The following is a 24,379-nucleotide window of genomic DNA, read 5'->3' on the forward strand; positions in this document are numbered from 1 at the left end:
TGGAATTTGCATTTTTCCCAACCAGAGCACACCTTCTCGATATTGAGTAGGGAAACCAAATTAGTAGGTGGGTGGTGGTTTGAAGAGTCTTCGGATCAGAACAAGTGGAAGTGGCAAATCTCCACAAGCATTTCACTCACTAGGAGGAAATATCCCTTCTTCACAAAAACTGGGTGAAACAGTGCTTCTCCCTAACAGAGCATGTTTTTCTAAATAAATACAAAGTTTATATTCATCAGACTCAAGAGTCTCTCTTCCTTTACAGCCTAGGGTCTGATGAACACAGAGCTGTCTGGCTTTTGCTTTCTTAGATTCCATGCTGACCATTCCCTTTCCTAATGACGTTTTTCTTCAGTTTAGTGCCCAATACTGTTGATTACACTTAAGCATTCTCAGGTATGATCTTGTTCCTGGTGTGCTGCTTTGAGATTATACCCAAATCTCCAAGTTTAGCTTACTCCTAAAACACATAAGACCTGTATTTACTGAAATTTTGGGCATCCTTTCTACAGAAAACGATCTCCTTCCATCTCACCCATTTTGCGTATACTTTACTTGTTAAGTTTCAGTTTTAGAGGATTCTGGTGGGCAAGTGGTGGGAGAGTGCCATGTAGTGAAAATAGTTCCCTTTCCTCCATTACCAAAAGTTAGTTAATTAGTTAGATAGTTAGTTTTCCAGTTCTATGATATTAAGAAGCGTAAGATCATCCGTCGTGTCTGTGAAACAAGCAAACATGCCTTGAGCTGAGAGTTATAGCAAATAACTTGTAAGGTACCTTCCAACTATTTTATTTTATGATTCTAAAACCTACTGTTATCTCTTTGTTGGATTTCTTGGCTTTAGTATCTGGATCCATCCTCTTTGCTCACATTCTTTTATCGTTTTTTACTTATTTAGCATCTCACATGTTTAATAGGTTTATCTCTTCTTTTGCCGAAGCATTTGCACAGTGTCAATTATGCCTTGCTTCCAATTCTGTAGTGTTGCCATCTAAAAAAAAATTCTGAGTAGATCTTGTTAACATGAACAGTGTTCCTTTGAGAATAAATTGTAATCAATCTTTGAATCCTGCTTATACTTTGTATAATTTTTACATTTGGAAAATTAATTTTTTTCAAAGTTCTTACTATTTGTATGTGTGGGAAGCTTTTTAATGGCCCAGATTTAATTTCCTTATTTTTATGTAATTATCTTATCTTTGCAGTTATTAATGAAAATTTTCATTCTCAAACAGTGATTTTATTGGTATTTAATGTAATTTGAGCAAGGGATGATCATTTTGCTGCTGTTCATTCCACCATCTTGCCCAAACTCCTTCTAATCATTTTTCACTCTTATTTGTTGAGTAATACAGAGCATCCTGTATTATTTTAATCAGTATCTTATGAAATCCATAAATTAACTCACTGCTGGCCAGCGTCAGATCCCGTGTTCCTAACTACTCTTTGTATACGTATACCACAGACCCAGGAAAAGGATGGGGATAAAGCAGCCATACGTTTCTTATATGAGACATGTTCTTGGACCCCTCTCTGGTCACAGGATATTGCAAGTTGGATATCTCTCTAATAAACACCTTCCCTAACCCCAGCGCACCTCTGAGCACAACCAGGAAGTGCTCTTAGTGGGTGGGGTGAACAGGAGACTCCGAAGGCATTCTCCCTGAAAACCTCAATTTAAACCCGCCCCCATGCCTCTCCTTAATCTGTGACCACTAAACACAGTCAGTTTTCGCCTCCCAGCTCCTTAATCCAGACCCTTCCCTTATTGCCCTTACAGAATGCAGCCTTTGAGATGTCCTCAGTGATTCTTATCAGCTCACTTCTGAAGAATAGAATACAATAGAAGTAATGAGATGTCCGTTTTGAGTTATAGAGAGACTATAGCTTCCATCTGGGGTATTCTCTCTTGTTTTATCTTGTATCACTCACCCTGGGTGAAGCCAACTGCCCTGAGGCAGCCCTGCAGAGAGGCCCGTGTGAGTGAGCTTGAAGCAAGTCCTTTCCATTTGAGCTTGGAGGTGACTACAGTTTACAGCAGCAACCTCTTGAAAGACCCTGAGCCAGAACTACCTGGCTAGGCCCTCCCTGATTACTGACCCGCAGACACCAAGAGATAGTAAACATTTGCTATCTTCAGCCGTTATGCTTTGGGGTAATTTGTTATACAGCAATAGATAGCCAATACACTGCCCTAGGCTCCTTTTGCCTGGCGTGCTTCAACTGAAACCTAATCTTCTGAGTCCCTGCTTTTTCTTCAGAACCCAGTCTAGTCCCGGACTGGGTGGTTTTCATCTTGACTTCAGCCAAGGGCAAACTAGTTAACCTCTCTGTACCCTAGCTACTTCTTCTTTAGAATGTGAGGAACTGGTTGGGTCAGGTGATTTCCAGATCCCTTTCAGCCCTAAAGTTCTTTGCTTCTGTATTTCCCCAGACCCTGACTCCAGTTTCATAAAAAAAAAAAAAAAGTGAATATGAGAAGTAATAGTTAGAACCAAGCAAACTTTATTCATGCCGGGGACCTTGCTTCCCAGGTTGACCTACAGGAGACAGGGCAGCAAGCAGACTGGGCTCCTGGGGGCTGCACCCAGAGGTAGCAGAACTGCATCTGTCTTGCTGAAGCTTCGGAACCTCTCCTCAAAATCCTCAACTTCTAGAATTTCCACTTTCTCCGTCATTCTTAATTGCCACTTCACCTTGGCCATACTGACCTCATCCAGTTAGGGTAGCCCTGGGAAAATGAGAGGCAGAGGCACAACAGGGAAGAGCCCGGAGAAGTCCGGCCTGAGGTCAGCGTGCGAGATGGCTGACTTCTCAATCCAAGACTTGCAGAAACTGATGTTTGTAAATACTCCAGGCTCATTGGTTCCGATGCAGTTTGATTCCCAGCTCACCACTCCTGCCAGGACCCAGAAATCCTCCACTTTACACATCAGGGGATCTCCTCTACTGCCCTGGGGGAGAGAGGAAAGATGGCTGGGCCATGCACGGGGCAAAGGGAGAGACTCCAGTAATTTAGCCAAGAGCAGTGGAGTTAGGGCCTGTCCAGACACTCCTGGGTTCACGCAAGGACCCCGAAGCTACGAGACATGGAGGAAGCACACTGGGGAATGGAAGGGCTCTGAAAGGTGCCTATAGGATGGATTCTTACTATGCACTGATCTGTCTGCCGCACTGGGAGCCTGGAGCAGATCACGGCTTCACTGATGGGCTCAACTCCGTGCAACAAGCTTTCTTTCTGTAGCGGCTGTTGCATGTCTGGAGATCACTGAGGGGCACTTTTAGCTCCTTCAGTGTATAAGATGGTTTCATAGCTGTAAGGTCAAAAAGAGTCAAAATTGTCTTAAAAAATTAGGAAGCAACTTTCAGCTATGGAAATAGCTTTCATGCCTTTGATTTTCAGGGATAGCTCTGATTTCAAGTTTCTGCCCCCATAACAGGCAGCAGTCTGATTTCTGGTTTGGCAAATGGTCTAAAGGCTGAGTTCCCTGGGTCTGAACAAGACTGATGGCAGTTGCTCCTGCTGTACCACAAAAAACAGAAGAATCTTCTGATTCAGAAAAACCTAAAATCATGAAAGATGTAGTATTAAGTTGTTTGGCTTTGGAATATATTTTTATATTCCATAGAACATAAGAAGGTGGATCTAATAGATTAAGAAGAATCAAGACTATTGAGGGCTTCCCTGGTGGCACAGTCTTGAAGAATCTGCCTGCCAATGCAGGAGACACGGGTTCGAGCCCTGGTCTGGGAAGATTCCACATGCCGCGGAGCAACTAAGCCCGTGCGCCACAACTACTGAAGCCCACGTGGCTAGAGGCCGTGCTCTACAACAAGAGAAGCCGCCGTAATGAGAAGCCTGTGCACCACAACCAAGAGTACCCCCCGCTCGCTGCAACTAGGAAAGCCTGCATGCAGCGATGAAGACCCAAGGCAGCCAAAAATAAAAATAAATAAAATTTTAAAAAAAAGGACTATTGATACATGTAGCCCTACTCTCCTAGTCTGACTTGGGACCTGCTGAGCACTCTTAACTTTCCTGGATCCATCTTTGTGTCTGCTTCCCCCTACCCACCTACCTGCACACACTCTACCCAGGTGCCGCAGGAGAACTGACAACTTTCCTTAAATTCATTGCCCTGTCCTTTTCACTTTTAAGGTCTTAGTAGTATTGTGAAACAAGAGCAGAAGCAGATGTAGATAAGCAAAGCAATTACAGTAGCAGAAGTATGAAGGAGGCAGAGGAAACCTGGGGGTTGAGGAGAACTGAAGTCTGCAGTACCTCGGATTAATTTCCGGAGAGTGAGAGCGCACCACATCTGGTGCCAGGAGTGGGATAGAGAGTAGGGGGAGGGACTGTCAGTGGAGGAAACAGAGCTCAGAAAGTCTACTTATTCTCACATTGGGATATCCCAGAATTGCCCCATCCAGTCACCCAGCAGGAGGTTGAGTTCTTCAGCTGGACTGCTGATGATGGGAGGCAGATGGGCAGGACAGTGGGGCCAAAGGAAAGCAGGTGGGCCAGTTCTGCCACAGCAATGGCGCTGGATGCATTTCTCTGGAAGTTGGGGTAGGGAATAATCCTGGACACGGAGATGATTGTCGTTTTGGAGTCTTGGTGACCAGAGACCTGAAGTGACCCCACCAATACCTTGTATTTTCTGGTGTCCTTAGACCTGAGAAGAAGAGGAGCAGAGCAAGTACCGTGGATTTCTTGTGACTCTGTCATGGAGTGTCACAGCAGAGCCCAGAGTTCTGGAGGTTGTATTTTTCATCTAGCTCTTCCTAAGCATATGTTCCTTCAATAAGTGCTGAGCATCTCCTGAAAATATAAATGAAACTTAGACATGATCTGGCCCTCACAGGGCTTTTGGTCTCAAGGATTGTGTGTGTGTGTGTGTGTGTGTGTGTGTGTGTGTGTGTGTGTGTGTGTGTGTGTGTGTGTGTGTGAGAGAGAGAGAGAGAGAGAGAGAGAGAAAGAGAGAGGGTGGAGGAGAGGGAGGGAGGGAGAGAGAGAACACACAAGTAAACAGGTATAGAATTTTAAATTGTGATAAATTTTATGAAGAAAACAGAATTTTGAGGTAGAGAGCAAAAGATGGGGGAAGAGCCTATGAATTGGTGATCAGGGAAGGTCTCGTTGAAGAGGTAACTTTTCAACTGAGTCCCACAAGGTGGGAGTCAGCCATGAGTAGAGCTGTAAGGAAGAGCATTCCAGAGGGAATAGCGTATGCAAAGGTGCTGAGCATAAGAAAGAGCTTGGAAGTCTCTAGGAATTGAAGTATACCTGGAGTAGAATGGGATGATGTTAGGGAAATGAGCAGGTACCTGGCAATTCATAGCTTAATAGGTTTTATTCTAGGTGCTTGAGCAGCGACTGGAGGATTGGAAGGGGGGAATGACACGATCCTGCCTCTGACTTAAAAAAAAAATCACTTTGTTGCGTGTATGAAGGTAGCAAAACTTATTTTGGTATTGCAGTGGTCCAGAACATTTGTGCTGGAGTCAAAGTATTCTGTGGAAGTAAAACTGAAGAATTGGTGTGTGCAGTGAATATGAAGGGTGAGGGAAAGTGAGGCTTCATATTTCTGGCTTGAGCAACTGGCTGTGTTGTTGAATGAGATGGGAAGAAAGGGAGAGAGAAGGTTTGGGAATATTGCTGGTGGTAGAATCGTAGTTCTCTTTTGATTACATCATCTTTGAGATACCATTGAGATATCTGAATGGAAATGCATCAGAATTAGAGTTCGGAGCTGGCGATGTTAACAAATCTACGACACTTTAAACCATGGGAATAGATGAGGCCACCTAGGGAGAGTGAAGAGGGCTCAGAACTGTGCACCCAGAGTGGTATGCGGATGTGGGCATGCAGTAGAGGGAGTGGCTCCCCCTGGGGAATGTCTCCTTGGGTAAAGAATTAGATGGGGGGTGGGGTGTGTGTGTGTGACATTTTCTAGGCACTCATTTCAGTCAAGATGATTGTCAAACGTAAAGATACCCGAAGTCTAAGAGTAGTCGTATTGAACTGAGAGCTAGGGCAGGAAACATTTGGACCCGCTTCTTAGGCACAGATACTGTATCGGGCAATGCAAGGTAAACAGCTCTCTGTCCTCAGCCCAGGAGCTCCAGTCACCCTCGTCCCTGATGGGTCTGCCCGAAGCAAGGCTCCGCACTCACCGGAAGCAGCTTGCCACCGTCAGTACCCACTGCTTTCAGATGAGGGTGGCCACACAGATGTGAAACAAGCCCTGGCGGTTGCTGACCTGCTAGGGCCACTGCCCCACGTTGGCCTCCGTGCCTGAGGCAGTGCCAGATAAGGCCGCGGACAAAGAGGAGAAAGTCCTAGGAGGCCTGCCCCCTCCCCACACTGGTGTCCCCTCCTCCCTCCTCCTTCACCCCATCCCCCCGCCCCCCCCCCCATGCTGGCCCTGGCTGGGGTGCCTTACTTGACTTCACGAGATTCTTTGGTCATCTGTGCCTAGGAAGAGGAAAGGTGGACCGTGGGGACACCCAGGATGGCTTCTTATTGCCGAGGGCGGCCCACACCCCAGGCCCTGTGCAGCCCCCTCCCAGGACTCTCCTCACCCCAGGGGTTCACCTGAGATCCCCAGCAGAAGGGGCAGCAGGAAGACACAGCCCGCAGGGCCCATGTTTCTGTCCTCAGAGCCAGCACTTCCTGCCGTCTGGACTCAGGCTCCCAGGGCGAGGCCCGCCGGGGAGGAGAGGAGCAGGGCCAGCTTCACCTCCTAGCTGGTCCTCGGCCTCGCCCTCCTGTCCTTTGGTCCTCACCCGGGCCAGCCCAGATACTGCAGGGTGCAGCTGCAGGACCCAGGGGGCGGAGCTAGGGCCCGAGGCAGAGCAGGGTGCCTGGGCTTCCTGCCTGCGGGTGGAGGAGGGGCCGTTGGGGGAGGGCGCTGGAAGGAGTAGGGCTCACGCAGTGCAGAGACCCTGGTGTGGCCCGAGGCCAGGCTCACAGGCTCCCTCTGCCCCGTCTGCCACATCTCAGGGACTTGCCCTAGTTGCTCCCATCTTCTCCCCCGCCCCCCGGCCGAGGGTGAACAGTCCAGGGCAGGTCCCTGAGCTTGGGTCACGGAGGGCTGTGCAGAGGGCTGCCCCGAGTCCTGGGCCTCAAGAACAGCTACAGGACTGACAGGAGAAGATAAAAAAGAGGAAATAAGCCAGCCAGTTAGCTGACCAATACGTCCTGCTTTCTCACTTTCCCTTTTCTGCTTCAATCTCTACCTATTGTAACTGGTTCCTTGCCTCCCTAAGTCAGGGAATATTTATTGGATGTTTATTGTGTACAAAGAGCAGGACCTATAAAGGGGCATGAATCATGGGGGTGCCTGCCTCCCAGGAGCTGACAGTCTAGTCTGAGAGAGGCGGAGTAAGGAAGTAACCCTGGAGGTTTTGCCTTACGATTGGTACCCTGTTCATTACAAAAGGAGGGGCGGGTGGCTCTGAGACCCGAGGGCAGAGCGCTGGGTCCTGGTCCTGGTCCAGAGTGTTGAGCCTCTTTCCTGGCTCCGCCGCAGACTGGTTTTAAGAACTTTTAAAGTTAGACAAGACACGGAACCTAAGTGCTGAGCAAGTGTTGCTGCTGTTTTTAAAAACATGGCAATGATGAGACAGCTATTGAGACTCTAACGTTCCATGCCTGTTGCTTGGCACAGGAGGGCATCATGGGTACATAAAATGAACGGGATTAGAAGGCCTGTGGGAGTAAGGGGGAGCTTATACTTGCAAATATCGAGAATGGGATTATTACAGTTACTGAAATCGAGAATTTATTTAACTTGAAGCTTTCAAGATCAAGGTGTGGGAAAAAAAAAGGTGAACTACATAGCTCACATCATCTGATAATAGGAACCATATTCTTTAGTCAGGAGATAACTTTTTCCCCCTTGGCAATTAATTCAATGAGTTTGTTACAATATTATAAAAAGCACATTTATGGGTGACTAAGAAACATTTCTTGCTTTTTACATTATCTCTCACTGAATGGCGATGCCATCATTTTGAATCACGATTAAGTCATTTCTGTGAAGAACTAAACTAACTTAAAAGAAGTACTGATATTTCTCGTTATGTAATTTGAAATAAAAGTAGAATTTAGAGAAGATGCCTCTTGCCGCTTTCAGATGCCTCTCTTGCCAGCTGTGCTTCGGTGGGGTCCACATTCTCTGGATACCTTTTGGACTGTCTTGACATTTTAGTGATGTTTTATTTCCTAAGGAAGCTGGCTCTTATTGCTGCCTCTGTGAGATCCCACCTCAGCTTTGCCTGGTTGTCGGCTGTAGGAAGGGCAGTTCCAGAGCCAAATGCAAGTACCAAAGACCTCAAGATACCAAGTCTCTTCTGTCCCTATTTAGAAGAGAATAGATAAGGTCTCAGAATAGAAAACAAAAATAATTATAGCCATGAGGCTAGAAGTTAGACACCAGTATTAAGATACTAATGTGTATAATTAGGGCTTCCCTGGTGGCACAGTGGTTGAGTCCGCCTGCCGATGCAGGGGACACGGGTTCGTGCCCCGGTCCGGGAAGATCCCACGTGCCGCGGAGCGGCTGGGCCCGTGAGCCATGGCCGCTGAGCCTGCGCGTCCGGAGCCTGTGCTCCGCAACGGGAGAGGCCACAACAGTGAGAGGCCCGCGTACAGGAAAAAAAAAAAAAAAAAAAAAAAGATACTAATGTGTATAATTAATAGTGTAGACAATTAAAAATTCTAGAGCAGGAAGGACTGTTTAAAATCTTTGTTATAATTCAAGTTTTTTTTTTTTTTGGTTTACAAAAAGAATGAACTAGTGTCTACAAATGTTAAATTGATTCTAAACAGTTTAACGTGATCAGTTACAGAAGCTTGACAGTGTTTTACATTCGCATAACATTTTCATCCACACATTGACTCCGTGAGAGAAGCATGTTTTCATTTCTATTTTATAATTGAGGAAACTGAGGTTCTTGGAGGTTAAATGACTTAACAAGTTGTATCATACTGTTCACTAGCAAAGCTGGGTGTTGCTTCTATTTCCTAGTCTAGTAATCAGATTTAAATCTAAGTCTTCTGATTTGTTGTCTAGAAATCTGCCTCCATGCTCTGGCAGCCTCCCAGGTCCAGGGTCAACACTCATTTATGTAGCAGTCATGTTCTCAGTGCCCATGCCAGGTGCTGTTCTACAATAGTCAGGTGACAACATAGCAAAAGCCCTTCATCATGGAGCTTATATTCTAATTTTAGGTCAGATTATGACAGGTTCTTTGGAGAAAAGTAAAACAGGGTAGGGATGCTGGGCTGGGCACCACTTTTAAATAGAGCCGTCAGGGGAGGCATCGCTGAGGTGGTTTCTAAGCAGGAATTTGAGGAAAGAGAGGCAGTGAGCCAAAGGGTTATCTGGGATAAAGGGGTTGAAGCACGGAGCATAACTTAGAAGGTTCCTGAGCAGGGGTGTGTTTGGGATATTTGAGAAACACTGAAGCTAGAGCAGAGTGGGCCAGGGGCTCCAGTGATAGGAAATGAGGTCAGACAGGGAAAAAGGCCAGACCACATGGGCCCTCATAGGCTACTGTGAGGCCTTTGGTTTCTGTTCTAAGTAGAAGGGCAACATTTTTTTTTTTTTTAACATCTTTATTGGGGTATAATTGCTTTACAATGGTGTGTTAGTTTCTGCTTTATAACAAAGTGAATCAGTCATACATGAACATATGTTCCCATATGTCTTCCCTCTTGCGTCTCCCTCCCTCCCACCCTCCCTATCCCACCCCTCCAGGCTGTCACAAAGCATCGAGCCAATATCCCTGTGCCATGCGGCTGCTTCCCACTAGCTATCTACCTTACTACGTTTGTTAGTGTGTATATGTCCATGACTCTCTCTCGCCCTGTCACAGCTCACCTTTCCCCCTCCCCATAACCTCAAGTCCGTTCTCTAGGAGGTCTGCGTCTTTATTCCTGTCTTACCCCTAGGTTCTTCATGACATTTTTTTTTTCTTAAATTCCATATATATGTGTTAGCATACGGTATTCGTCTTTTTCTTTCTGACTTACTTCACTCTGTATGACAGACTCTAGGTCTATCCACCTCATTACAAATAGCTAGATTTCGTTTCTTTTTATGACTGAGTAATATTCCATTGTATATATGTGCCACATCTTCTTTATCCATTCATCCGATGATGGGCACTTAGGTTGTTTCCATCTCCGGGCTATTGTAAATAGAGCTGCAGTGAACATTTTGGTACATGACTCTTTTTGAATTTTGGTTTTCTCAGGGTATATGCCCAGTAGTGGGATTGCTGGGTCATATGGTAGTTCTATTTGTAGTTTTTTAAGGAACCTCCATACTGTTCTCCATAGTGGCTGAACCAATTCACATTCCCACCAGCAGTGCAAGAGTGTTCCCTTTTCTCCACACCCTCTCCGGCATTTATTGTTTCTAGACGTTTTGATGATGGCCATTCTGACTGGTGTGAGATGATATCTCATTGTAGTTTTGATTTGCATTTCTCTAATGATTAATGATGTTGAGCATTCTTTCATGTGTTTGTTGGCAGTCTGTATATCTTCTTTGGAGAAATGTCTATTTAGGTCTTCTGCCCATTTTTGGATTGGGTTGTTTGTTTTTTTGTTATTGAGCTGCATGAGCTGCTTGTAAATTTTGGAGATTAATCCTTTGTCGGTTGCTTCATTTGCAAATATTTTCTCCCATTCTGAAGGTTGTCTTTTGGTCTTGTTTATGGTTTCCTTTGCTGTGCAAAAGCTTTGAAGTTTCATTAGGTCCCATTTGTTTATTTTTGTTTTTATTTCCATTACTCTAGGAGGTGGGTCAGAAAGGATCTTGCTGTGATTTATGTCATAGAGTGTTCTGCCTATGTTTTCCTCTAAGAGTTTGATAGTTTCTGGCCTTACATTTAGGTCTTTAATCCATTTTGAGCTTATTTTTGTGTATGGTGTTAGGGAGTGATCTAATCTCATACTTTTACATGTACCTGTCCAGTTTTCCCAGCACCACTTATTGAAGAGGCTGTCCTTTCTCCACTGTACATTCCTGGAAGGGCAACATTTTGACCTGACTTAAAGTTTTAAATGGATCCCATTGGCTACTGGATTGAGAATGGTCAGGGGTAGAAGCAGGGAGACCAGTCAGAAAACTATTGCAGTCATTTGGGCAGGAGGTGATGGTGGCTTTGGACCAGGGCCATTGAGACAGAAGTGGTTAAGAAGTGGCAGATCTGGTTGCATTTTAAAGGCAGAGCAAATGGGACCTGCTGATGGATTGGTTGTGGGTAGGAGTCAATAATGACTCCAAGGTTTTTGGCCTGAGCCCCCAGAAGTGTAGGCTATCCATTTACTGAGATGGGGTGCACAGTAGGGGGAGGTTGTTGTTGAGGGGTAGACAAGAAGTTCATTCATAGGCATGTTAAGTTTAAGATGTTTGATAGGGACTTCCCTGGTGGTCCAGTGGTTAAGAATCCGCCTTCCAATGCAGGGGACGTGGGTTCGATCCCTGGTCAGGGAACTAAGATCCCACATGCCGCGGGGCAGCTAAGCCCGTGTGCCGCAACTACTGAGCCCACATGTCTCAAACTACACGTAGAGAGCCCACGTGCCGCAAACTACAGAGCCCATGCGCTCTGGAGCCCACCCACCACAACTAGGGAGAAGCCCACACACCGCAAGGAAGAGCTTGCACGCCGCAACGAAAGGTCCCGCATGCCGCAACGGAGATCCTGAGTGCTGCAACTAAGGCCCAACACAACCAAAAATAAATAAATAAAATATTAAAAAAAAAAAAGATGCTTGATAGATATCCAACTGGAGATGTCCTCTAGGCAGTTGAATATACCATTCTGGAATGAGGAGATTCCACAAACTGAAGGGCTAGATTAGGGTGCTGTCAGCATGTCATAGTATTTAAAGCCAAGAGATGAGATAAGGTCACCTAGGGAGTGAATATAAATAAAACCCTCTGTGAGTTTTAAGGACTGATCACACCAAAGTTGGGATGAAATAAGCAGGAAGCAATAAGAGACTGAGAGGAAAGCAGAGAGGAAGGCAGAGAACTGACAGAAGTATTCTGGAAGCCAAGTATGTAGAGAAAGTATTTCAAGAAGGAAGAAGTGATTGGCTGCCAAATGCTGCAAACCATGAAGAACCTACCGTTGGATTTGGTATCGTGAAATGGATTCAAGAGAAAGAGGAGAGTGATTGGAGACAGCAAATATTGGCAATTTTTAAGAGCAGGTTTGCTATTAAAGGAAGTAGAGACACAGCTGGCAGAAGAACCTGGGTGGTGCAGAGTTTTTAGTTGTTTTGTTTTAAGATGAGGGAAATTACATCATTGTTTGTGTGCTGATGGAATTATCCAGGAAAGAGGGGGAAATTGATGATGCAGGAGAGAAAGTGAGAGAATTACTGAAGTGGTGTCCTTGACAGACAGGAGGGGACGGAGCCTAACTCACTAGTTGGGGGTGAGGATGCTTAGATTGGAGCACAGACTGGTCTTTCCTACAAGAGCACAAGCAAGCATGTGGGCACAGATGCCAGCTGGTGGGCGATGTGGTTGTAGAAGTCATCTGCTGATGGCTTTCATTTCCTCAGTGAACTAGGAAAGACATCATCTGCGGAGGATGGGAAGGGAGGTGTCGAGGGCTTAAGAAGGAGTGAACTGAGTGTGGGAGATGAATGGACCAGAGAAATAGTAGTGTGACTGCTGAGCACAGAAAGGATCCACTTGAATAGGAAGTGAAATTGGCATAGTTGTGTGTTCACAAGCAGTGTTCAGTAACATGGGTGGAGGCATAGAGAGGGCAGAAGGTTGACTGTAACCGGGTTGAGGATTTCTGACGAGCATGTGGTGAAGAGGGAGGGAGAAGGGAGTGATTATAATGATAAATCAGGAACTTCAGCTGGAAAGGAGGGAAGTAAGGAATGAGGGAGGTGGTGTGCAGAGAGTAAAGCAAGGTAAAAATCAGTGGATTATAAATCCTAATGGTGTTGAAAAATAGTGGAATTGGCATTTTTGCTATAGGGAGTGGAAGAGAGATAATTAATGTTCTGGGAAGGTGAGATGCTTAACATTGAGATCATGGAGAGGGTGCAGTTCTGGGTGATTCCGAGGCCAGGGAGGACCACAGAAGTAGCATCTGAGGCTGGGTGAAAAGATCAGTTAGTCCTAAAGGTGGATTATGCTGGAAAGGCAGTGAATGTTAGGCTTATCAGGAGCACGCAGAGATCCGTGGCTCTCCTTTCACTTTCCCTGAGTCCTTCAGAGTGAGGACCAAGATAGATTTCAACCCATGTTTATGGTTCCAAAGTCAGTGCTCTTTCAACTTCTCCAGGAGTCTATTTTCTGTTGATTTTTATCATTGGAAGAAATTCTTGATGCTCAAAGAAGTTTTGCTAATCTTAGATCTAAATATCTCCTGACTGGATTATGCATGTTTGAACATGTAAAAATATTTTCATGTTAAATTAAGTTTAATCTTTTACTAAATGTTCCCTATTGTATGGGGAGAACTTTGAAGCAAAGATCAGAAATCAGATGACACTAATGCTTCCTAATTAAAGAAATTTCTACTTAATCCTAACTAAAAATATATTGGCTGGACTTCTAGTCAGCTGGGTTTGATTCTCAGCCCTAAATTCCTGAACATGATGGGTAAAACACTTTGTCCAGTTTAGAAATAGCCAGACTCTTAGTAGGGGAAAAGAAGAAATTAAGAAAATGAAAATTATTTAAAACTATTTTATTGTTAGAGAACAAGGTTAACGTGCAATAAAGAAGAATGGCAATCTCTGATGTGTCAAAAGGCAGGGCGATCATAGTTTAGTATTTGCTTGCCGCCCATGGGGCTATTAAGAATAAGTGTTTCTGGAAGTCTCAGTACTGAAGGTAGGAAAATGAGAACAATCATACTGCTTTTTTCCCATGAGTACCAGGTAGCTTTAATGAGCAATGAGAAAATTATACCACTTGTGCACAGCACCACATTGTTGTCTCAAAAGTAAAGAACTTTTTAATATAATATAGGCACATGATATGCAATTCGACTCAAGATTTGACTTTTACTGTTTTATTTAATCCATATAAAATAGATGCATCTTTCCATAAACATTAAGGTTATAGACTTGTACTATTAAACGGAGGGGCAGGAGATGGCAGCAGGGATTGACTCTAAATGGGCAGATGGGATCTTTTTAGGGTGATGGGAATGTTTGAAAAGGATTGTGGTAATGAATGCAAAACTCTGTAAATTTACTAAAAATCATTGAATTGTACGCTTCAAACAGGTAAATTTTATGGCATGTAAATTATGCTTCAGTAAAGCTGTTAATTTTTTTTATTGAAACAAAGTATGTGACCCCGGAAGACAGAAAATCTGAAAGAAAATTTATTATTGATGAAATAAAGCTGTTAAAGAACTACCCTCCCGTCCCTCTCCTTCAGGTTTACAAGGCACATCTGTCACACCTTAACACATCATCCCAATATGATTTTTTTTAACACCTTTATTGGGGTATAATTGCTTTACAGTGGTGTGTTAGTTTCTGCTTTGTAACAAAGTGAATCAGTTATACGTATACATATGTTCCCATATCTCTTCCCTCTTGCGTCTCCCTCCCTCCCACCCTCCCTACCAATATGATTTTAAACTGTTTCAGAAGGTAGAAAATGAAGGGAAATTTCCATATTCCTTTTTATGAAGGGAAAATAACGTTGATATTGAAACAAGGAAAAGATATTTCTCCTAAAAGAAAAACAGATCAGTTTTGCTGTGAATATTGAAACAAAAATCGTTGGAAGAAAAATTATAAAATAGAATTCAGTATCACATTTGAAAAGTAACATACAAAACAGCAATGTAGTATATGCTGAATAGTTTGGGCTCTGTAGCTGGACTGGCTTGGAATCCCAGTACCAGGACCTAGCTTCGTGACCTCAGCAAAGTAACTCAACTTCTTTCTTTTCTGATCAGTAAAGTGGGACCAGGAAATAAGAGAACTTGCTTCATAGGGTTCTTGTGAAGGCTGAATGATTAAAGCACTTAAGTAAGTGCCTGACACTCAGTAAATGTTGAATATGATAATAACTGCATAGCTTATAAAAGTATGAATGTGTCAGAATTTATTTTGTCATTCCTCTATTGTTGATCACTTGGATTTGCTATTATAAAGAACAGTGCAATAATTATCTTCATATGGAAATTTCCCTCACTTTTCTCTCCTGAAGATAGATCTTTAGGAGTAGCATTTTGGAGAAAAAGCCATAAACTTTTTTTTAAAAAGTTATTGAAGTATAATTGATTTACAGTGTTGTGTTAATTTCTGCTGTATAGCAAAGTGAGGCCGTTACACATATATTTAAGTTCTTTTTCATGATGGTTTGTCACAGGATATTGAATATAGTTCCCTGTGCTATACAGTAGGACCTTGTTGTTTATCTATTCTATATATTGATGTAATATATAGTTTGCACGTGCTCATCCTAAACTCCCAGTCCATCCCATCCCTCCCCGACTCCCTACCCCCTTGGCAACCACAAGTCTGTTCTCTGTGTCTGTGAGTCTGTTTCTGTTTTGTAGATAAGTTCATTTGTGTCATATTTTAGATTCCACATATAAGTGATATCATATGGTATTTGTCTTTCTCTTTCTGACATATTGCACTTAGTATGATAATCTCTAGGTCTATCCATATTGCTGCAAATGGCATTATTTCATTTGTTTTTATGGAAAAGCCGTAAACTTTTTAAAGGCCCATGTTGCTCTTCAGAAAGATCATACCCCTTACTACCGATGGTGATAAGAGTGTTTATATTTGCATTACTCCTACCACTACTGAACATCATCATTGCAAAGAAAATCTGAGGTGATTGGATTAGCCCCAAATAGAATGTAATCATTTTATCTTCATTTATTGAGAGCATACAACGCAACCTTAACTCAAACATTGTCCCAAAACACCTGAAACCCTGAAAAATAGAAATGTTTTCAGTTCTCCTCTAGATGGATACCTGGAGTTGAGTTTTCATTTTCATATTCAAATTTTACATGCTGTTAGGATATTTGCCTTTTGTAGCTTTGCTTTAGCTACTTAATCTGATGGAGAAATTTTTCCTAAAAACATGAGTTAAAAAATAATCTACCAAAACAGTTGCCACCAGGGAAAACTGTTTATATTTTCAGCTTTATTTTAATTATTTATTTTGCCTCCAAGACAGTTCTAAAGTCATGTATCTTTCCAGCCCTTCTCTGTATTGTTCCTTCTCCAGGTAACTTCATCCCAATCTTTCGAATGACTTTTTTTTTTGGCCATGCCTCACGCACGGCATGCAGGATCTTAGTTCCCTGACCAAGGATCAAACCCATGCCTCCTGCAGTGGAAACACGGAGTCTTAACCAGTGGACCACCAGGGAAGTCCCCCAATCTTTAAACTCTTTGGGAACTGAGAATGGTTCAGGTCTCAGAGAAAGACTCATAAGACTGCATTGGGCCAGTGTACATCCATCCAATTAAATCTGAATTTAGATGACTTTTCAACTAGAGCACACCAGGAACTTTTATGATCTTTTACAGGGAACAGGTATGTCTGTCCTAGGACTATCTAGCAGAGCCTTGGGTACAGTCATCACTAAAAGCCGGGAGGGTGAAAAGAACCCATCTCTGTACTGGATTTGTTCCCTTGCAGACTTGACACTTCAAAGGGAGGAGTCCCTTTTCCTGTAGTAGAACTTTCATCTGAAATCTTGCCATATAGCGAGGTCCCCTTAGTTTTTCCCTAAAAAACAAATTAACAGGGAACTGTGTCTTGTTGCACTATTTACTCGACTTGAACGAATTAATATTAATATATTAGTTTTAAGACTTAAAGTCAGAAAGTTCAGCAGCGATAAAATTCCTTAGAAGTTTATTCTTGTATATATTTGAATTCTATCTAATAGAGATTGCTCCTGTTCACCTGTCGTGTTTTCTATGGCTGTGTTTTAGACACAGCCATACCCATTGACACGTGGTGAACATTTCAATCCAATATTGGAAACATGGTCTCTGTACAGATTAATTATCTTAAATTGGATGGCACAACTAAGAGACTACCACGGTTCTGATGTGAGCTAATGTCTCAGGCTCTTCCAGAATGTATGTTTCACTTGACATATGTATCTTATGGTCTCTGACTATAACATGGTATAGTTAGACCTTTTAAAAATAAACCTTGGATTTATATTTAAATCTTAGTTTTAATCTCCTTTTTTGTAGTTGTTATTTCCTTTTAATTTTTTAATTGAAGTACAGTTGACATACAATATCATATTAGTTTCAGGTATACAGCATAGTGATTCAGCATTTATATACATTATGAATTGGTCACTGTAAGTCTAGTAAGCATCTGTCACCATATAAAATTACCATAATATTATTGACTCTATTTTCTGTGCTGTACATTACATCCCCGTGACTTAATTATTTTATAACTGGAAGTTTGTACCTCTTAATCCCCTTGGCCTATTTCACGCCCCCCCAACCCCTTATTGCTTTTTTTTTTTAAGGTAATTCTGAGAAAAAGTCATTTCTGTTATCCTCAGATGTAGAAAGAAGCAATTTAGAATCAAGTATTAGCATCCTCCTTTCTTAACCTAGTTGCAGATTCTGTTTTCCTTATGTTAACTGGATGTTGAGCTTTCCCCCATGCCCTATTAAGGTTTGCTTTTTTATAAAAAAGATCTTTATTAGAGTATAATTGCTTCACAATACCGTGTTAGTTTCTGTTGCACAACAAAGCGAATCAGCCATATGTATACACATGTCCCCGTATCCCCTCCCTCTTGAGCCTCCTTCCCATCCTCCCTGTCTCACCCCCTAGATCATCACAGAGCACCGAGCTGATCTCCCTGTGCTATGCTGCTGCTTCCCACCAGCCAACTCTTTTACATTCGGTAGTGCATATGTGTTGATGCTACTCTCACTTGGCCCCAGCCTCTCTCTCCCACCCCATGTCATCAAGTCCATTCTCTATGCCTACCTCTTTATTCCTGCCCTGCAACTAGGTTCATCAGTACCTTTTTTTTTTAGATTCCATATATATGCATTAGCATACGGTATTTGTTTTTCTCTTTCTGACTTACTTCACTCTGTATGACAGACGCTGGGTCCATCCACCTCACTACAAATAACTCAATTTCATTTCTTTTTATGGCTGAGTAATATTCCATTGTATATATGTGCCACATCTTCTTTATCCATTCATCTGTTGATGGACACTTAGGTTGCTTCCATGTCCTGGCTATTGTAAATAGTGCTGCAATGAACATCGTGATGCATGTCTTTTTTTGAATTATGGTTTTCTCATGGTATATGCCCAGTAATGGGATTGCTGGGTCATATGGTAGTTCTATTTTTAGTTTTTTAAAGAACCTCCATACTGTTCTCCATAGTGGTTGTATCAATGTACATTCACACCAGCAGTGTAGGAGGGTTCCCTTTTCACCACACCCTTTCCAGCATTTATTGTTTCTAGCTTTTTTAATAACCATTCTGACCAGTGTGAGGTGATACCTCATTGTAGTTTTGATTGGCATTTCTCTAATAATTAGTGATGTTGAGCATCTTTTCATGTGCCTCTCGGCCATCTGTATGTCTTCTTTGGAGAAATGTCTATTTAGATCTTCTGCCCATTTTTTAACTGGATTGTTTGTTTTTTTGATATTGAGCTGCATGAGCAGCTTATAAATTTTGGAGATTAATTCTTTGTCAGTTGCTTCATTTGCAAATATTTTCTCCCATTCTGAGGGTTGTCTTTTCGTCTTGTTTATGGTTTCCTTTGCTGTGCAAAAGCTTTTAAGTTTCATTAGGTCCCATTTGTTTATTTTTGATTTTATTTCCATTTCTCTAGGAGGTGGGTCAAAAAGGATCTTGCTGTGATTTATGTCATAGAGTGTTCTGCCTATGTTTTCCTCCAAGAGCTTTATAGTGTCTGGCCTTACATTTAGGTCTTTAATCCATTTTGAGTTTATTTTTGTGTATGGTGTTAGGGAGTGTTCTAATTTCATTCTATTACATGTGGCTTTCCAGTTTTCCCAGCACCACTTATTGAAGAAGCTGTCTTTTTTCCATTGTCTGTTCTTGCCTCCTTTGTCATAAATTAGGTGCCCATATGTGCGTGGGTTTATCTCTGGGCATTCTATCCTGTACCGTTGATCTATATTTCTTTTTTTGTGCCAGTACCATACTGTCTTGATTACTGTAGCTTGGTGGTACAGTTTGAATTCAGGGAACCTGATTCCTCCAACTCCATTTCTTTCTCAAGATGGCTTTGGCTATTCGGGGCCTTTTGTGCTTCCATACGAATTGTAAGATTTTTTGTTCTAATTCTGTGAAGAATGCCATTGGTAGTTTGATAGGGATTGCATTGAATCTGTAGATTGCTTTGATAGTATAGTCATTTTCACAATATTGATTCTTCCAATCCAAGAACGTGGTATATTTCTCCATCTGTTTATGTCATCTTTAATTTCTTTCATCAGTGGTTTATAGTTTTCTGAGTATAAGTCTTTCGCCTCCTTAGGCAGGTTTATTCCTAGATATTTTATTCTTTTTGTTGCAGTGGTAAATGGGAGTGTTTCCTTAATTTCTCTTTCTGATTTTTCATTGTTGGTGTATAGGAATGCCAGAGATTTCTGTGCATTCATTTTGTATCCTGCAACCTTACCAGATTCCTTTGTTAGTTCTAGTAGTTTTCTGGTGGCATCTTTAGGATTTTCTATGTATAGTATCATGTCATCGGCAAATAGTGACAGTTTTACCTCTTCTTTTCCAATTTGTTTTCCTTTTATTTCATTTTCTTCTCTGATTGCTGTGGCTGGGACTTCCAAAACTATGTTGAATAAGAGTGGTGAGAGTGGACATCCTTGTCTTGTTCCTGATCCTTGTAGAAATGCTTTCAGTTTTTCCCCATCGAGTATGATGCTTGCTGTGGGTTTGTCATATATGGCCTTTATTATGTTGAGGTAGGTTCCCTCTGTGCCCATTTTCTAGAGATTTTTAATCATAAATGGATGTTGAACTTTGTGAAGAGCTCTTTCTGCGTCTATTGAGATGATCATATGATTTTTATTCCTTAATTTGTTAATGTGGTATATCACATTCATTTTTTTGTGTATATTGAAGAATCCTTGCATCCCTGGGATAAATCCCACCTTGATCACGGTGTATGATCCTTTTAATGTGCTGTTGGATTCTGTTTGCTAGTATTTTGTTGAGGATGTTTGCATCAATGTTCTTCAGTGATATTGGCCTGTAGTTTTCTTTTTCTGTGACATCTTTGCCTGATTTTGGTATCAGGGTGATGGTGGCTGCATAGAGTGAGTTTCTGCTGAAAGATCATCTGTTAACCTTATGGGGATTCGCTTGTATGTCATTTGTTGTTTTTCCCTTGCTGCTTTTAATAGTTTTGCTGTGTATTTAATTTTTGATAGTTTGATTAATTTGTGTCTTGGTGTGTTTTTACTAGGGTTTATCCTGTATGGGACTCTCTGTGCTTCCTGGACTTGGGTGACTGTTTCCTTTCCCATGTTAGGGAAGTTTTCCACTATAACCTCTTCAAATATTTTCTCAGACCCTTTCTTTTTCTCTTCTTCTGGGACCCCTATAATTCGAGTGTTGGTGCATTTTGTGTTGTCCCAGAGGTCTCTGAGATTGTCTTCAATTCTTTTCACTCTTTTTTCTTTATTCTGTTCCATGGCAGTGATTTCCACCATTCTGTCTTCCAGGTCACTTATCCGTTCTTCTGCCCCAGTTATTCTGCTATTGATTCCTTCTAGTATATCTTTAATTTCAGTTATTGTGTTGTTCATCCCTGTTTTTTTGTTCTTTAGTTCTTCTAGGTCTTGTATTTTCTCATTCCGTGCTTCCATTGTTTCCGAGATTCTGGATCATCTTTACTCTTATTACTCTGAATTCTTTTTCATGTAGATTGCCTGTTTCCTCTTCATTTATTTGGTGTTGTAAGTTTTTACCTTGTTCCTTCACCTGTGACATATTTTTCTGCCATTCCAATTTTTTTTTTTTTTTAATATGTGGGATTGTGTTCCTATTTTAGTAGTTGTTTGGCCTGAGGCTTCCAACACTGGAGTTTGTAAGCTGTTGGGTAGAGCTGGGTCTTGGTGCTGAGATGAGGAACTCTGTGAGACCTCATTCTGATGAATATTCCCTGGAGTCTGAGGTTCTGTGTTGGCCCAGTGGTTTGGACTTGGAGCTCCCACCGCAGGAGCTTCCGCCCAACCCGGGGCTCACAAATCAAGATCCCACAAGCCACGTGGGGTGGCAAAAAAAAAAAAAAAGAAAACAATAACAAAGTAAAAGATAAAATTAGACTAGGAAACTAACAGATGTGTTAGAAAGAATCTAAAAATAAAAATATGATGAATCAACAACTGGAAAGTACCACAGTAGTAGAAAAGATGAGTCAACAACTGGAAGGTACCACAGTAGTAAAGAAAAAGGAGGGAAAAGGAAAGAAAAAAATAGGGTGGGGGGGGGAAAGGCCGTGGCTGTGGAGAGCAGGGCCTAATCAAGGGTAAGGTTGGTCGGTGGGCGGGGCCAGTGCTTAGGACCCACAGGGCTGGAAAAGGCCCGGGGGCTGTGGGGGGTGGGGCTTAGGCTCAAGGAAGAGAAGGGGCCCAGGCATGCCCCCACCCCTGGTCTCAGAGGGCAGGGGACCTCACCTGGGAGCCTAGCAGGCTTCCTGGGCTCGAGTGGGCAGGGCAAACGCCCTCCTTTCCGCTCGTGCTCCTCTGGTCTGGGGTCTGGGAGGGCCCCCCCCCCCCACCGCCTCTCCTGATCTCTCTGGCCTCAGGGGCACCGATCCTGTCCGGCCTCCACTGCCCCTCCCTGCCTCAGTCCCCCTACGTCCTACCAGTTCATTCTGGGGTTCCTCCCATCTCCTTGAGGGTCAGAGTCCCCCACCAGCGGCCAGCAGGTGCCCAAGTTGTGGGGAGATGCTAACTCCGCGCTTTCGCACCCGGCCATCTTGACTCCTCCCCCTATTAAAGTTTTGAATGATGTCTCTAAAATCTACAGGTGTAGTTCCCCACAGTCATGTATTAGGGTGTCTTTGAGCTCAAGAAAATCCTTAAGCATTCTTTTTTCCAAGATGTGAAAAGATTCTGTGGCTTCACAGTAAGATGTCCATGTCTTGTTTACTATAGACTTTTAAAGGTCAAATCAGCTTTCCTTTCCTTATTATTAAATTCAGGTGCCAGTAGCTATTTCACTAACCCACAGAAATCACTTAGCTTCCCTACCAATCAGCGCCTGCTAATGCTTTGAAGAAACATATGTTAACACCTTGGAAGTTAAATTCCACAATGAGTCTTGAAAATCCATTGAGTTTTTCACTTTTTGAAGAGGATGTGTTTGGAGATATATTCCCTGTTCAGTTCTTGTTCTTGCAAGGATTCGAAAATTTCTCTGTTTGTGGTTTGTCTCCTTTTTAGCAGTGATTCTCAAACCACATTACCCGGTCTTCCCTTAGCTTATATCAAAGAATGACAGTTTTCCTCAATACTCAGGAAAGGAGTAATAAATCAAGAGTTTTTGAATATTCAGTTTTTTTCCAACAGTTGTGATGCATTGACTTAGGAAATAGCTTTGGGAACACATGGTGTAGATCTAATATCTTATGCTTTGTTTTGGTCTTTCAAAATAATCACAATATTGATTGCCATTTGTTAATCTCTTTGTCCATTTATGACTTAATTTCTGCCAGTAGGCAACATGGTATGAATGCCTAAAACAGTTAAGAACTTCATGTTGTCAGTTGTCCTTACCAGAGATGGAAGTCACTTAACTTACCCCTTAATACAGTTTGATTCCCGCATGTTAATGGTATTTATGGAGAGAAACAGAAAGCAAGAGACATTTCTTTTTCCCCATTATAGTGTAAGGACTTACATTTTTATTTGCTTTTTATTTGATCTCAGCAGAGTACTCTCAACTTACATATTAAGTGATTTTTTGCAGCTTTATTTGCCTTTAGTTGATGAACATCGTAAAGTTTGAGGAGAGAGAACCAGTGAGAGGTCTTTCCTCTAAACAATGCTGTTTGTTTCTGGGAAAAAGGAAGAAACGTTTGGAGATATTCTGTTCTCTTTAAATCCTTTTACAATGTGTCTAATAGTCAGAATTATTCCTGTGGAATTATCAGTGTGTCTTTCACGTGGAGTTATTACTGGAAATTTCTTCTGCTTATTCTTTTTTCCCTCTTGATTCCTCCAGCTTAATTAGCTGTACTACTATCAGTGCCAAATCTATGTCTGGGGGAGACTTTCTTACAGCTTTTTATTGAAAGATCGTTTTTCATTTTTATTTCCCATGTATCATATTTAGAGATTAAGAACCTTCTAGCCCTAGTTAAATACAAACCCCTTTATTATTGAAGCCGTCATACCAGAGGCTTTATGTCTTAGAATATTGTCGTTAATTTCCCAATCAACTGTCACCCAAGGGTATAAAGAACAGCTTAAAGTCATATAAAACCTATACTTCTAAATACATCTTCCCCTTTCTGTTTCATTGCAGTTCTTTTCTTTTTACAAGCAAAATTTTGACTTATTAATAGAAATGTGATGTTTTTACTTTCTTTTACTATTTATTTTAAAAGATAGATCAGGAAAGCCTACGCGTAGTAACGAAGACCCAACACAGCCAAAAATAAATAAAGTAAAAAATAAATAAATTTATTTTAAAAAAAAGATCAGGAATGGGCTGTTGTGAAAAGCCATCTTGAGCATGAGATTGGAGTCAGATCAAGCTGAGTTCCAGTCCCAGTTCTGCCCTTTGCTGGTCTTGTGATCCTGGGCAAGTTAGTTACCCTCTGGGAACTTCAGTTTCCACATTTTCAAATGAGAATAATTGCAGGGCTGTGAGGGTTAGGGTTGATGCCCATGGCACATGAAATGGAAGTCAGTAAGTGCAGCTCAGATTATTACCAATTCTCTCCAGTTGGGCCAGGTCAATATGTGAACTTCACAAATATTAAAGAACCAGAAGTCCACTTCTACAGTATTTTAAATTGGAAATCTGAACTTTTAAAATTTGAATATTCAGAGTTCCAATTCATGTAGTCCTAATCTTCCATAAATATTAAAATAAAAACCTCAGCCATTCAATCATTTAATCTGGACTGTTATTTTTAGCAACTTTTTTTGGTAAAAGCTTCATTAAATATAATTCACATATCATGTAATTCACCTATTTAAAGTATACAATGCAGTAGTTTTTAGTATGTTCACAGAGCTGTGCACCCATCACCATAATCAGTGTTGGAGCATTTCATCACCCCAAGAAAAAACCCTGAACCCTTTCACCCTCACCCCTCATCCTTCC

The 24,379-nt window shown here is 42.1% G+C and overlaps 1 protein-coding gene and 1 pseudogene across 6 annotated transcripts in view; one reads left to right on the forward strand and one right to left on the reverse strand.

Moving 5' to 3' along the window:
* Positions 1-24,379, forward strand: part of SH3D19 (SH3 domain containing 19) — a 181,550-nt gene that overhangs the window by 39,241 nt on the left and 117,930 nt on the right. The window lies entirely within an intron of this gene.
* LOC309960746 (brain-specific serine protease 4-like) lies at positions 1,847-6,650 on the reverse strand (annotated as a pseudogene). The gene is made up of 5 exons: positions 6,586-6,650; positions 6,178-6,342; positions 4,402-4,676; positions 3,152-3,314; positions 1,847-2,954 (listed from the first exon to the last, which is right to left on the reverse strand). The product of its transcript is annotated as a brain-specific serine protease 4-like (transcript).

Source organism: Leucopleurus acutus (genome assembly GCF_964270905.1).
Source record: "Leucopleurus acutus genome assembly, chromosome: 4".
Taxonomy (NCBI): domain Eukaryota; kingdom Metazoa; phylum Chordata; class Mammalia; order Artiodactyla; family Delphinidae; genus Leucopleurus; species Leucopleurus acutus.